The following is a 15,542-nucleotide window of genomic DNA, read 5'->3' as shown; positions in this document are numbered from 1 at the left end:
CAGAAAAAAGCATGGGGTATTTTTCGTAGATATCCTACTCTGCGAAACCTCATAGCATTTAAAAGAGCCAAAGCAAATGCACGAAAACTAAGGAGGCAGAGCCAAACGAATTCTTGGATTTCCTATGTGTCGTCAATAACTTCCTCTACGCCTAGTAAGCGGGTTTGGGAAAGAGTTCGAAAAGCATGCGACATATATAAAGACCACTCAATTTCCTTTTTGGAAAAAGATGGCCGAGTGATTAGCTCTATAGAAGAATTGCTAATACCATTGGTGAGACATTTGCTGCCGTTTCTTCCAGCAGAAACTATTCACCTGCATTTCTCTCTATGAAGCAGAACTCTGAAATAAATCCCATCGCATTCAACTCTTCCAAATATGAGCATTACAATAGAGATTTTACTATGCTTGAATTAAGGAGTGCTTTATTGCAGATACATAGGTCTTCTCCGGGTCTTGATGGCGTGAATTACGAAATGCTAAAGCATCTCTCCTATAAGTCACTGACTGCCCTTCTCACTCTTTACAATAGAGTGTGGAAGGAGCGTACCTTCCCCAATGCATGGAGGAGAGCTGTTGTCATTCCTATTGCTAAGCCAGGGAAAGATCCAAGGAATCCCTCCAACTATCGGCCAACTGCCCTTACGAGTTGCCTATGCAAACTGTTTGAAAAGATGGTAAACAGCCGCCTAGTCTACTTCTTGGAAAAAAATAATATTACATCGCCTTATCAAAGCGGTTTTCGAAAGGGAAGAACGACCGTAGATAATATGCTTCTTTTAGAGACATCTATTCGAAAAGCTTTTGTCAAAAGAAGTCACCTTGTCTCAATATTCTTTGACATTGAGAAAGCTTATGATAAGGCATGGAGATACGGTATACTTCGCGATCTTCACGAGAGTGGCTTGCGTGGCAACTTACCAATTTTCGTTCAGAATTTCTTGAATACTAGGACTTTTCAAGTAAGGATTGGCTCTGTTTTGTCTGATATTTTTGAACAAGAAAAGGGTGTGCCTCAAGGCTGTGTGCTCAGTGTAACTCTTTTCAGCCTAAAAATAAATTCTGTATTAAAACAACTTCCTCCCACCATTTCAGGTTGTTTATATGTTGATGATCTACAAATTAGCTGTAGAGGTGTGGATATGACACATGTAGAGAGACAGCTCCAGATCGCTTTGAACAGGATCCAGGAATGGGCAAAAAGAGGAAGTTCTTTTGACTCGCCTCAGAATTGCTCACACTAGAGTAACACATAGCTACCTTTTAAAAGCTGAAAATGAGTCTGTTTGTTTTAACTGTAATGTTTGTTTATCTGTTCGTCATATTTTAATTGAGTGTCCATGTTTTAATAGGCTTCGCCAGAAATACTTTAATAGCTGTGACTTGCCTCTCGACCGTCTAATCGGAAGAGAGGTCAATTGTGGTTTGTTTTATTATTTGAAAGAGACTGGCTTTTATTACCAAATGTAATTTGTTTTGATTACTGTGTCTTGAATTTTAATGTGTGCTTTTAACTTAAGTTTATATGACTTCATCCTCTGGATCTGGTACATTTGTCTACATGTTTTTATTTATTGAATTTTAATGTCATCAATTGTAATCATCCCATCTTGTGTTTGGCGCGTTATAATAATCTTTGGTTTTTGCGCCATAATCACTCACTCACTCACATGCGCCCGATGCTCACAGATAGGCCACGATTCTGAAAATTGTACCGCTGCGCCTTTGTGTATAAATTGTAAGGGTCAGCACCCAGCATTTTAACGCCTGTGCCCAAAATGGAAATCCGAAAAAGAAGTGTGCAGACTGCAAAAGTTACCAGGAACATCTCGTATGCTGAAGCCAGAAAACTAGTTCAAAGCACACAGCTCCAATCAAACAAATCATATGCCAGTACAGTTAAAACAACACATAGCATTGCCACCCAAACATCAATAGGCACGCAGACTGTACCAAATAAAACCCAACCGACTACATCCACGAAGAAAAAGGAAAATGCAACTCATTTAATACAAAATAAACAAACAGTCATTCAAAGTAAACATAAAACTGAAAGTCACAAAATAATTAATAAAAATAGAAGTCCTAGCAATAGCTCTCTTGACAATATGATTTCTGAATCTGCGGATTCAGACAATATGGAAGTAGAAGAGGGTCTAGAAGTTCCCAGGCATCTACTTCCACGAAAAACAAAAGAACAGCACAGAAAGAACAAAAACCATTCATAATGGCCACCCTCATCTCATGGAACTTTCGGGGTTTCACCGAAATTCGCTTGAAATCAAATCTATAATAAATGTGTATTATCCTGTATGCTTAGCAATACAGGAGACAAATCTGAAACCAGAACAACATGCATAACTTCGGAGGTTTTCTTTCGTCAGGAAGGATAAGCTTGCAGGTCAGCGTGCCAGTGGAGGTGTAGGTATCTTCACCTCACTGGACTATCCCTCAAGTTCCTTTCCTTTGACGACATCTCTCGAAGTTGTCGCTGTGCAAGTAAATTTTCATGTTGTAGATTCAGTCGTTTCTATTTATTTACCTCTTAATGAGCACATTGATCAGCAAGATTTAAATGGTCTTTTAGAGCAGCTGCCTCAGCCTTTCATCATAATAGGAGATTTTAACGGCCATAGTCCGCTCTGGGGTAGTAAAGATACAAATTGCCGAGGAAGACAAATTGAGCTGATGATCGAAGATCATAGCCTTTGTCTCCTGAATGATGGGCAGGATACGTACTTCCATGAGCCTTCGAGGACATTCCACGCTCTCGACCTTGCCATCTGTTCACCATCTCTCTTGCCATTTTGCACTTTCAGTGTGGGAAATGATCTTTACAACAGCGATCACTATCCCCTTTCATATATCTTGCACGAAGAGGAGCAAACCCCATGTCGAGATCCCCTCGTTTCATACTCGATAGGGCAGACTGGGACCTCTTCTCTTCCATTGCAGAGCTCACAGATGAAATGGTAGAAGAAGCGCATATCGATGATGCTGCTGAAGTTGTTACTAATACTATTTTTGACGCAGTTTTGCTTTCCATTCCTAGAACATCAGGAAAAATACTAAAATATTCGAAACCATGGTGGAATCGCGACTGACATGAAGCACTGAAAAAACAGAAAAAAGCGTGGGTTATTTTTCATAGATATCCTACTCTGCGTAACCTCATAGCATTTAAAAGAGCCAAAGCAAATGCACGAAAAGTAAGGAGGCAGAACCAAAGGAATTCTTGGATTTCATGTGTCGTCAATAACATCCTCCACGCCTAGTAAGCGGGTTTGGGAAAGAGTTCGAAAAGCATGCGACATATATAAAGACCACTCACTTCCCTTTTTGGAAAAAGATGGCCGAGTGATTAGCTCCATTAAAGAAATTGCGAATACTATTGGTGAGACATTTGCTGCCGTTTCTTCCAGCAGAAACTATTCACCTGCATTTCTCTCTATGAAGCAGAACTCTGAAATAAATCCCATCGCATTCAACTCTTCCAAATATGAGCATTACAATAGAGATTTTACTATGCTTGAATTAAGGAGTGCTTTATTGCAGATACATAGGTCTTCTCCGAGTCTTGATGGCGTGAATTACGAAATGCTAAAGCATCTCTCCTATAAGTCACTGACTGCCCTTCTCACTCTTTACAATAGAGTGTGGAAGGAGCGTACCTTCCCCAATGCATGGAGGAGAGCTGTTGTCATTCCTATTGCTAAGCCAGGGAAAGATCCAAGGAATCCCTCCAACTATCGGCCAACTGCCCTTACGAGTTGCCTATGCAAACTGTTTGAAAAGATGGTAAACAGCCGCCTAGTCTACTTCTTGGAAAAAAATAATATTACATCGCCTTATCAAAGCGGTTTTCGAAAGGGAAGAACGACCGTAGATAATATGCTTCTTTTAGAGACATCTATTCGAAAAGAAGATTCGAATTTATCGAATTAAGATTCGATCTATTCGAAAGATTGCTTTTGTCAAAAGAAGTCACCTTGTCTCAATATTCTTTGACATTGAGAAAGCTTATGATAAGGCATGGAGATACGGTATACTTCGCGATCTTCACGAGAGTGGCTTGCGTGGCAACTTACCAATTTTTATTCAGAATTTCTTGTACAATAGAAGTTTTCAAGTAAGGATTGGATCAGCTTTATCGAATGTTTTTGAACAGGAAGAGGGTGTGCCTCAAGGCTGTGTGCTTAGTGTAACGCTGTTCAGCCTAAAAATAAACTCTGAATTAAAAGAACTTCCTCCCACCATCTTGAGATCTCTATATGTAGATGATTTACAGATTAGCTGTCGAGAGGCTGACATGAGATATGTAGAGAGGCAAATGCAGATGGCTCTGAATAAAATCCAAGAATGGTCCGACAAACAGGGATTTACTTTTCCAAAACAGAAAACTGTGTGCGTGCACTTTTGTAGGAAGCGTGGTCTCCATCCTGAACCTGAGTTATATCTGAATGGTACAATTATTCCACTTGCGCCTGAAGTAGAATTTTTAGGAGTGACGTTCGACCGAAAATTGACTTCCCTTTCTCATGTTTTAAACCTGAAAAAGAAGTGTCTAAAAACACTAAATATTTTAAAAGTGTTGGCGAACACCTCCTGGAGTGCAGAGCGTTGCTCCATTCTTCGGATTTACAGAGCGCTTATCCGCTCTAGGCTGGATTATGGCTCAGTTGTTTATGGATGCGCTCGCTCATCTCTTTGGTTAAAACTGGATCCTCTTCACCATCAAGGTCTGCGGATTTGTTCAGGAGCTTTCAGGACTTCTTCTGTACAGAGCCTATATGTTGACTCTAACGAACCATCACTTTATCTGAGGCGTGAGCAATTGTCCCTTTTGCAATATTTTAATATTCTATCCCAACCTAAACATCCCAATAAGCTGTGCTTACTTGATAATGAGTGTAACACATTATTTGAAACACGTCCATCCTGTGTTTCTACGTTCCCTTAAAGAGTTCGCCCTATCATTGAGGAACTTTCCCTCTCTGACATGCGCCCCCAAGCAGTGCAGAATTTTGAATTCCCACCTTGGGAGGTTTTATGGCTTACATATAAAAATGTCATTTTGTTTCAGTTGAAATTAAAATGTTTAAACATGTAAGAATTGTACTATTTAATTAAGTCTGAAAAAAGCATGCCTTGCATTTTGTTTAAAATAATTTTTTTTTAAATTTTCTTATTTGCATTAAGAGATAGAAACATTTTGGTGTACATATATATTTGGTGCCACATTTATCTGTTGGCATATATATTTCATGTCATATTGGTGTATTGTGTCTTTAAATTTATTTCTCAGTAAATACATATTTAGCTTAAAATAAATACATGTATATGGCATGTAGTCAATTGAATACCTGGGATTTTCAAAAATCTGGACTAGTTATATTTTTAATTTAAAACAGAGTAGAAAGTGAAATTACCTTTTAGGGCATCCACAGCATCTTCAGGAACTTCTTGCAGTTTTAAAAAATCTGCTAATTTTGAGCTATCATGTAATGCCTCCTGGAAAAGAAAATATATTAATATATATATATATATATATATATTATCGTGCTACAGTATAACAAAAAGACAAGGAGCAGATAAATTTGTTTTATTTCAATAATGTAGCTAATTCAGAATTTGCTGTGGCACAAATATTAAGAATATAGAACCTATGTAGAATGGACAAGGTACTAGATTGAAAATGACAAGGTACTAGATTGAAAATGAATTCTCATTAAATAGATTATCTGCATGAATTACCTGGAATGTTTAATAATACAATAGCTAGTAGTTAGACATCAGAAAATCAAAACTTATTATTTTTTTTAAATTGCTGTGTTTTTTGTAGTCCAAATTGGCAGTTTGCCCAGAAGGACTATTAATTTCGTTTTGACATTTTGCGTCTATTGACGATGTGTTTCTTTTCAAATTGTTGCCACCAGACACTACCGCCCTGTGTTATATTTGAAGAAATTAAATAATGAAGAATCTGCATGAATGTATGTATGTTTCTCGCATTGTGATAAAATAATGGTACCTAGAACCATCAGAATTTGAATAACTTTAATCTTTCATAGAATATGGGCATGTGGAAGCCCTAATTTGAATTTGAAATTTCTTTTATTATCGCTTTCATATTTTGTAACACTTCAACGAATTTTTGATTAACAAAGTAAACGCTTTCAAAGCAAACAATGGCAACACTTTAAGCAAAGAAAAATTATCTCCAGCGCGCGAGACTCGGAAATTCTATGCTCATTTTAAAATTATTTTGCGATATTGCTGTTGAACTGAATTCGATGGTTTAAGTGCGAAGAACATGATATTTAATAAATAAAGGTAACACACAAATGAATATAGAAACCGAAAGTTTCCTATTTAAAATTACGCCCCTTTGGACGTAATTTTAAATAGGAAACATTCGGTTTTTTTTGGGGGGGGAAGTGCAAGATTTTTTTTAAACCGCAAACGGAAACCAAAGCCGCCTTAACATATTTATTGGCCTTGTGATATCTTCGTTCTGAAGTGTTGAGTCATTTAATTCACAGTAGTTGTCTTTTGATTATTTATTGAAAACAATAACAACATGATTGAAACAAATATGAAATATCATACGTGGCACAGTGCCGGATCTATACATGTTAGCACATCCTCGTTCCTGCGTGTTCTAACAATATTTTCCCCCCGCCGCGGGAAAAGCAAACATCAGTTTATCCCCTTAGGAAATTTTAGTTGGAATATCCTCCGGCCCGCGACGAAGGTATTCATCATAAATTCAAAATCTTACAATAAAATAGTACATCTTATATTTTTACAAACTTGTAATATACGACATAGCATGATTACTTTATATATAAAGGACATTATCATCATACTACTTACTACTATACATTTTATCTTACTAATTACCACAAGCTAAATGCAAATAGAAAAGAAAACAACTATCATCAAACAGTAACTAACGCAAGTAACAAATTTCAGTTACTAAAGCAATACTAAATAGATACATGAAATTCTGAAAACAATCATTCATATCCCTTTCCAAGCTCCAAATGCCCCTCAGGGGCTCACTTTTGTGAGTACGGGTGTGGCAATCCCGAGGTACCCTAGCCCTTCAGGGGATCATCTTCTTGGTGAGACGGGTGTCACGATCCTGGAGCCCAGTGATCTATCCTCTTTTCCATCTCCTCTCCTCTTGGCTGAAACTTTTTTTCCTTCCCTTCTCCCTTGTGGTTTCTCTCTACGGAGTTTGGGGCTCGTCACGAGAGACTGGAACAGACCTTGTTTCTAGTTTTCGAGTGGCGAGAAAACTGCCCACGTGTTTGCCGTGCGTGGAGACCCGTGTCGCTGGAAAGGAGGGTTTTGGTATTTGAGGGGCGAGGTACTGTCCCCAACACACTGCTTTGGCCTCTGCTTCAGCTAAACGGGAGGCACCTTAGTCGTCCTGACGGGTGTCAATCGGCTGGTCACTAGTCCTTGTTCCAGTGGCTTGAGGTCAAGCTCTCGGGAGTACCTGCTTTCGGGAAAGCCGACTGTGGGGCTTCAGTTTGCGTATAGGTCCGGCTAGCCCTAACACAGAAATCTGTGTTCCCTTGTTGGGCTCCGTGGTGGGCGGGGCCGTCGGACCCGAATCTTTCTTCTCTTCAATATGGCTTCTTCACACATATATTTAATTAAAGATTTCGAGGTCAGTCCAGTTACTCAAATCACTCCAGTCACTCAACCTAGTTCTGAAACGTCTACTGCTAAACCAGTCATTCAACCTATTTCTGAAACGTCTAATGCTAAACCAGTCATTCAAACTAGTTCTGAAAAGTCTACTGCAAAAAAATTACGTACAGATACAAATGAAAAAAATCATAACAATAGTCCCCGTTTTCTAGTCATCTCTAGTCCTTCTGGCGAAATGCATAAGATGTCTCCTTTCGTAATAAACAAATACATTCAGTCTTGTATTGGTGAGCCGAGAAATATAAAGCGTCTCCGATCCGGAGACTTGCTTATTGATACAACCTCAGCCACCCAGTCTGCTTCTTTACTTCAAATAACTAAACTTGGGCAAGCGAATGTCACTGTAACAGCACATAAGACACTGAATTATTGTCGTGGCGTAATATCGGAATTCGACCTTCTGTATGTTCCTGAAGAAGAGATCGCTTCCGAGCTATCCGACCAAAATATCTGCGGTGCTAGGCGGATCAAGATGCGTAAGGAAGGTAAGTTGATCGATACGAAACACGTGATCCTTACCTTCAACACGCCTGATCTGCCTAAGAATATTAAGGCCGGATATTTAAATTGTCCTGTAAGACCTTATATTCCCAACACTATGCGATGCTTCCAATGCCAGCGTTTCGGCCATTCAAAGACGTCTTTTCGTGGCAGTCTCACATGCGCCCGATGCTCACAGATTGGCCACGATTCTGAAAATTGTACCGCTGCGCCTCTTTGTATAAATTGCAAGGGTGAGCACCCAGCATTTTCACGCCTCTGCCCAAAATGGAAATTGGAAAAAGAAGTGCAGACTGCAAAGATTATGAGGAACATCTTATATGCCGAAGCCAGAAGATTAGTCCAAAGCACACAGCTACGACCAAATACATCTTACGCCAATGCTCTTAAAAGATCTCGCACAGTTGCCACCCAAACATCAGTTAGTATGCAGACTTCACCAATTAAAACTCAACAGACTACAAACAACAAGAAGAAAGAAAACCCAACCCATACAGTACAAAATAGAGAAATAGTAATTCAAAGCAAACCCAAAACTACCACACGAAAAGAAACAAATAAAAATAGACGTTCCAGCAATAGTTCTCTAGATGGAATGGTTTCTGAATCTGCGGAATCAGACGGTATGGAAGTAGAAGAGGGTCTAGAAGTTCCGAAGCACCTACTTCCACGAAAAACCAAACAAGAGCACAGAAAGAACAAAAACTATTCATAATGGCCACCCTCGTATCATGGAACTGTCGCGGTTTCCACCGAAATCTGCTCGACATCAAAGCTATAATCAATGTTCATCAACCTGTATGCTTCGCAATACAGGAAACAAATCTAAAACCGGAACAACAAGCAAAACTTCGGAGGTTTTCTTTCGTCAGGAAGGATAACCTTGCAGGTGAGCGTGCCATTGGAGGTACAGGTCTCCTCACCTCACTGGACTACCCCTCAAGTTCCTTTCCTTTGACGACACCCCTCCAAGTTGTCGCTACTTAAACAAATCTTGATATTCTTGTTACAGTCATTTCCCTGTATTTGCCTCCAAATGAGCATATTGATCAGCAAGATTTAAATGGCCTTATAGAGCAGCTGCCTGAGCCTTTCATCATAATAGGTGATTTTAACGGCCATAGTCAGCTCTGGGGTAGTAAAGATACAAATTGCCGAGGAAGACAAATTGAGTGATTGATTGAAGATCATAGCCTTTGTCTCCTAAATAATGGGCAGGATACTTACTTCCATGAGCCTTCAAAGACATTCCACGCTCTCGACCTTGCCATCTGTTCACCATCTCTGTTGCCTTTTTCCACTTTTAGTGTGGGAAATGATCTTTATAACAGTGATCATTATCCCATTTTCGTGTCTCTTGCACGAAGAGGAGCAAACCCCATGTCGAGCGTCCCTCGGTTTATACTGGACATGGCAGACTGGGAACTCTTCTCTTCCATTGCAGAGCTCACAGATCAAATGGTAGAAGATGTGTATATCGATGACGCTGTTGAAGCTGTTACTAATACTATTTCTCAGGCAGCTATGCTTTCCATTCCTAGAACTTCAGGAAAACTTCTAAAATATTCGAAACCATGGTGGAATCGCGACTGTCATGAATCACTGAAAAAACAGAAAAAAGCATGGGGTATTTTTCGTAGATATCCTACTCTGCGAAACCTCATAGCATTTAAAAGAGCCAAAGCAAATGCACGAAAACTAAGGAGGCAGAGCCAAACGAATTCTTGGATTTCCTATGTGTCGTCAATAACTTCCTCTACGCCTAGTAAGCGGGTTTGGGAAAGAGTTCGAAAAGCATGCGACATATATAAAGACCACTCAATTTCCTTTTTGGAAAAAGATGGCCGAGTGATTAGCTCTATAGAAGAATTGCTAATACCATTGGTGAGACATTTGCTGCCGTTTCTTCCAGCAGAAACTATTCACCTGCATTTCTCTCTATGAAGCAGAACTCTGAAATAAATCCCATCGCATTCAACTCTTCCAAATATGAGCATTACAATAGAGATTTTACTATGCTTGAATTAAGGAGTGCTTTATTGCAGATACATAGGTCTTCTCCGGGTCTTGATGGCGTGAATTACGAAATGCTAAAGCATCTCTCCTATAAGTCACTGACTGCCCTTCTCACTCTTTACAATAGAGTGTGGAAGGAGCGTACCTTCCCCAATGCATGGAGGAGAGCTGTTGTCATTCCTATTGCTAAGCCAGGGAAAGATCCAAGGAATCCCTCCAACTATCGGCCAACTGCCCTTACGAGTTGCCTATGCAAACTGTTTGAAAAGATGGTAAACAGCCGCCTAGTCTACTTCTTGGAAAAAAATAATATTACATCGCCTTATCAAAGCGGTTTTCGAAAGGGAAGAACGACCGTAGATAATATGCTTCTTTTAGAGACATCTATTCGAAAAGCTTTTGTCAAAAGAAGTCACCTTGTCTCAATATTCTTTGACATTGAGAAAGCTTATGATAAGGCATGGAGATACGGTATACTTCGCGATCTTCACGAGAGTGGCTTGCGTGGCAACTTACCAATTTTCGTTCAGAATTTCTTGAATACTAGGACTTTTCAAGTAAGGATTGGCTCTGTTTTGTCTGATATTTTTGAACAAGAAAAGGGTGTGCCTCAAGGCTGTGTGCTCAGTGTAACTCTTTTCAGCCTAAAAATAAATTCTGTATTAAAACAACTTCCTCCCACCATTTCAGGTTCTTTATATGTTGATGATCTACAAATTAGCTGTAGAGGTGTGGATATGACACATGTAGAGAGACAGCTCCAGATCGCTTTGAACAGGATCCAGGAATGGGCAAAAAGAGGAAGTTCTTTTGACTCGCCTCAGAATTGCTCACACTAGAGTAACACATAGCTACCTTTTAAAAGCTGAAAATGAGTCTGTTTGTTTTAACTGTAATGTTTGTTTATCTGTTCGTCATATTTTAATTGAGTGTCCATGTTTTAATAGGCTTCGCCAGAAATACTTTAATAGCTGTGACTTGCCTCTCGACCGTCTAATCGGAAGAGAGGTCAATTGTGGTTTGTTTTATTATTTGAAAGAGACTGGCTTTTATTACCAAATGTAATTTGTTTTGATTACTGTGTCTTGAATTTTAATGTGTGCTTTTAACTTAAGTTTATATGACTTCATCCTCTGGATCTGGTACATTTGTCTACATGTTTTTATTTATTGAATTTTAATGTCATCAATTGTAATCATCCCATCTTGTGTTTGGCGCGTTATAATCATCTTTGGTTTTTGCGCCATAATCACTCACTCACTCACATGCGCCCGATGCTCACAGATAGGCCACGATTCTGAAAATTGTACCGCTGCGCCTTTGTGTATAAATTGTAAGGGTCAGCACCCAGCATTTTAACGCCTGTGCCCAAAATGGAAATCCGAAAAAGAAGTGTGCAGACTGCAAAAGTTACCAGGAACATCTCGTATGCTGAAGCCAGAAAACTAGTTCAAAGCACACAGCTCCAATCAAACAAATCATATGCCAGTACAGTTAAAACAACACATAGCATTGCCACCCAAACATCAATAGGCACGCAGACTGTACCAAATAAAACCCAACCGACTACATCCACGAAGAAAAAGGAAAATGCAACTCATTTAATACAAAATAAACAAACAGTCATTCAAAGTAAACATAAAACTGAAAGTCACAAAATAATTAATAAAAATAGAAGTCCTAGCAATAGCTCTCTTGACAATATGATTTCTGAATCTGCGGATTCAGACAATATGGAAGTAGAAGAGGGTCTAGAAGTTCCCAGGCATCTACTTCCACGAAAAACAAAAGAACAGCACAGAAAGAACAAAAACCATTCATAATGGCCACCCTCATCTCATGGAACTTTCGGGGTTTCACCGAAATTCGCTTGAAATCAAATCTATAATAAATGTGTATTATCCTGTATGCTTAGCAATACAGGAGACAAATCTGAAACCAGAACAACATGCATAACTTCGGAGGTTTTCTTTCGTCAGGAAGGATAAGCTTGCAGGTCAGCGTGCCAGTGGAGGTGTAGGTATCTTCACCTCACTGGACTATCCCTCAAGTTCCTTTCCTTTGACGACATCTCTCGAAGTTGTCGCTGTGCAAGTAAATTTTCATGTTGTAGATTCAGTCGTTTCTATTTATTTACCTCTTAATGAGCACATTGATCAGCAAGATTTAAATGGTCTTTTAGAGCAGCTGCCTCAGCCTTTCATCATAATAGGAGATTTTAACGGCCATAGTCCGCTCTGGGGTAGTAAAGATACAAATTGCCGAGGAAGACAAATTGAGCTGATGATCGAAGATCATAGCCTTTGTCTCCTGAATGATGGGCAGGATACGTACTTCCATGAGCCTTCGAGGACATTCCACGCTCTCGACCTTGCCATCTGTTCACCATCTCTCTTGCCATTTTGCACTTTCAGTGTGGGAAATGATCTTTACAACAGCGATCACTATCCCCTTTCATATATCTTGCACGAAGAGGAGCAAACCCCATGTCGAGATCCCCTCGTTTCATACTCGATAGGGCAGACTGGGACCTCTTCTCTTCCATTGCAGAGCTCACAGATGAAATGGTAGAAGAAGCGCATATCGATGATGCTGCTGAAGTTGTTACTAATACTATTTTTGACGCAGTTTTGCTTTCCATTCCTAGAACATCAGGAAAAATACTAAAATATTCGAAACCATGGTGGAATCGCGACTGACATGAAGCACTGAAAAAACAGAAAAAAGCGTGGGTTATTTTTCATAGATATCCTACTCTGCGTAACCTCATAGCATTTAAAAGAGCCAAAGCAAATGCACGAAAAGTAAGGAGGCAGAACCAAAGGAATTCTTGGATTTCATGTGTCGTCAATAACATCCTCCACGCCTAGTAAGCGGGTTTGGGAAAGAGTTCGAAAAGCATGCGACATATATAAAGACCACTCACTTCCCTTTTTGGAAAAAGATGGCCGAGTGATTAGCTCCATTAAAGAAATTGCGAATACTATTGGTGAGACATTTGCTGCCGTTTCTTCCAGCAGAAACTATTCACCTGCATTTCTCTCTATGAAGCAGAACTCTGAAATAAATCCCATCGCATTCAACTCTTCCAAATATGAGCATTACAATAGAGATTTTACTATGCTTGAATTAAGGAGTGCTTTATTGCAGATACATAGGTCTTCTCCGAGTCTTGATGGCGTGAATTACGAAATGCTAAAGCATCTCTCCTATAAGTCACTGACTGCCCTTCTCACTCTTTACAATAGAGTGTGGAAGGAGCGTACCTTCCCCAATGCATGGAGGAGAGCTGTTGTCATTCCTATTGCTAAGCCAGGGAAAGATCCAAGGAATCCCTCCAACTATCGGCCAACTGCCCTTACGAGTTGCCTATGCAAACTGTTTGAAAAGATGGTAAACAGCCGCCTAGTCTACTTCTTGGAAAAAAATAATATTACATCGCCTTATCAAAGCGGTTTTCGAAAGGGAAGAACGACCGTAGATAATATGCTTCTTTTAGAGACATCTATTCGAAAAGAAGATTCGAATTTATCGAATTAAGATTCGATCTATTCGAAAGATTGCTTTTGTCAAAAGAAGTCACCTTGTCTCAATATTCTTTGACATTGAGAAAGCTTATGATAAGGCATGGAGATACGGTATACTTCGCGATCTTCACGAGAGTGGCTTGCGTGGCAACTTACCAATTTTTATTCAGAATTTCTTGTACAATAGAAGTTTTCAAGTAAGGATTGGATCAGCTTTATCGAATGTTTTTGAACAGGAAGAGGGTGTGCCTCAAGGCTGTGTGCTTAGTGTAACGCTGTTCAGCCTAAAAATAAACTCTGAATTAAAAGAACTTCCTCCCACCATCTTGAGATCTCTATATGTAGATGATTTACAGATTAGCTGTCGAGAGGCTGACATGAGATATGTAGAGAGGCAAATGCAGATGGCTCTGAATAAAATCCAAGAATGGTCCGACAAACAGGGATTTACTTTTCCAAAACAGAAAACTGTGTGCGTGCACTTTTGTAGGAAGCGTGGTCTCCATCCTGAACCTGAGTTATATCTGAATGGTACAATTATTCCACTTGCGCCTGAAGTAGAATTTTTAGGAGTGACGTTCGACCGAAAATTGACTTCCCTTTCTCATGTTTTAAACCTGAAAAAGAAGTGTCTAAAAACACTAAATATTTTAAAAGTGTTGGCGAACACCTCCTGGAGTGCAGAGCGTTGCTCCATTCTTCGGATTTACAGAGCGCTTATCCGCTCTAGGCTGGATTATGGCTCAGTTGTTTATGGATGCGCTCGCTCATCTCTTTTGTTAAAACTGGATCCTCTTCACCATCAAGGTCTGCGAATTTGTTCAGGAGCTTTCAGGACTTCTTCTGTACAGAGCCTATATGTTGACTCTAACGAACCATCACTTTATCTGAGGCGTGAGCAATTGTCCCTTTTGCAATATTTTAATATTCTATCCCAACCTAAACATCCCAATAAGCTGTGCTTACTTGATAATGAGTGTAACACATTATTTGAAACACGTCCATCCTGTGTTTCTACGTTCCCTTAAAGAGTTCGCCCTATCATTGAGGAACTTTCCCTCTCTGACATGCGCCCCCAAGCAGTGCAGAATTTTGAATTCCCACCTTGGGAGGTTTTATGGCTTACATATAAAAATGTCATTTTGTTTCAGTTGAAATTAAAATGTTTAAACATGTAAGAATTGTACTATTTAATTAAGTCTGAAAAAAGCATGCCTTGCATTTTGTTTAAAATAATTTTTTTTTAAATTTTCTTATTTGCATTAAGAGATAGAAACATTTTGGTGTACATATATATTTGGTGCCACATTTATCTGTTGGCATATATATTTCATGTCATATTGGTGTATTGTGTCTTTAAATTTATTTCTCAGTAAATACATATTTAGCTTAAAATAAATATATGTATATGGCATGTAGTCAATTGAATACCTGGGATTTTCAAAAATCTGGACTAGTTATATTTTTAATTTAAAACAGAGTAGAAAGTGAAATTACCTTTTAGGGCATCCACAGCATCTTCAGGAACTTCATGCAGTTTTAAAAAATCTGCTAATTTTGAGCTATCATGTAATACCTCCTGGAAAAGAAAATATATTAATATATATATATATATATATATATATATTATCGTGCTACAGTATAACAAAAAGACAAGGAGCAGATAAATTTGTTTTATTTCAATAATGTAGCTAATTCAGAATTTGCTGTGGCACAAATATTAAGAATATAGAACCTATGTAGAATGGACAAGGTACTAGATTGAAAATGACA

The sequence above is a fragment of the Stegodyphus dumicola genome, chromosome 8 (genome assembly GCF_044657685.1).
Source record: "Stegodyphus dumicola isolate Sdum_Otavi_A_Nest chromosome 8, ASM4465768v1".
In the NCBI taxonomy this organism is placed as follows: domain Eukaryota; kingdom Metazoa; phylum Arthropoda; class Arachnida; order Araneae; family Eresidae; genus Stegodyphus; species Stegodyphus dumicola.
Note: the sequence above shows the minus strand (reverse complement) of the source record.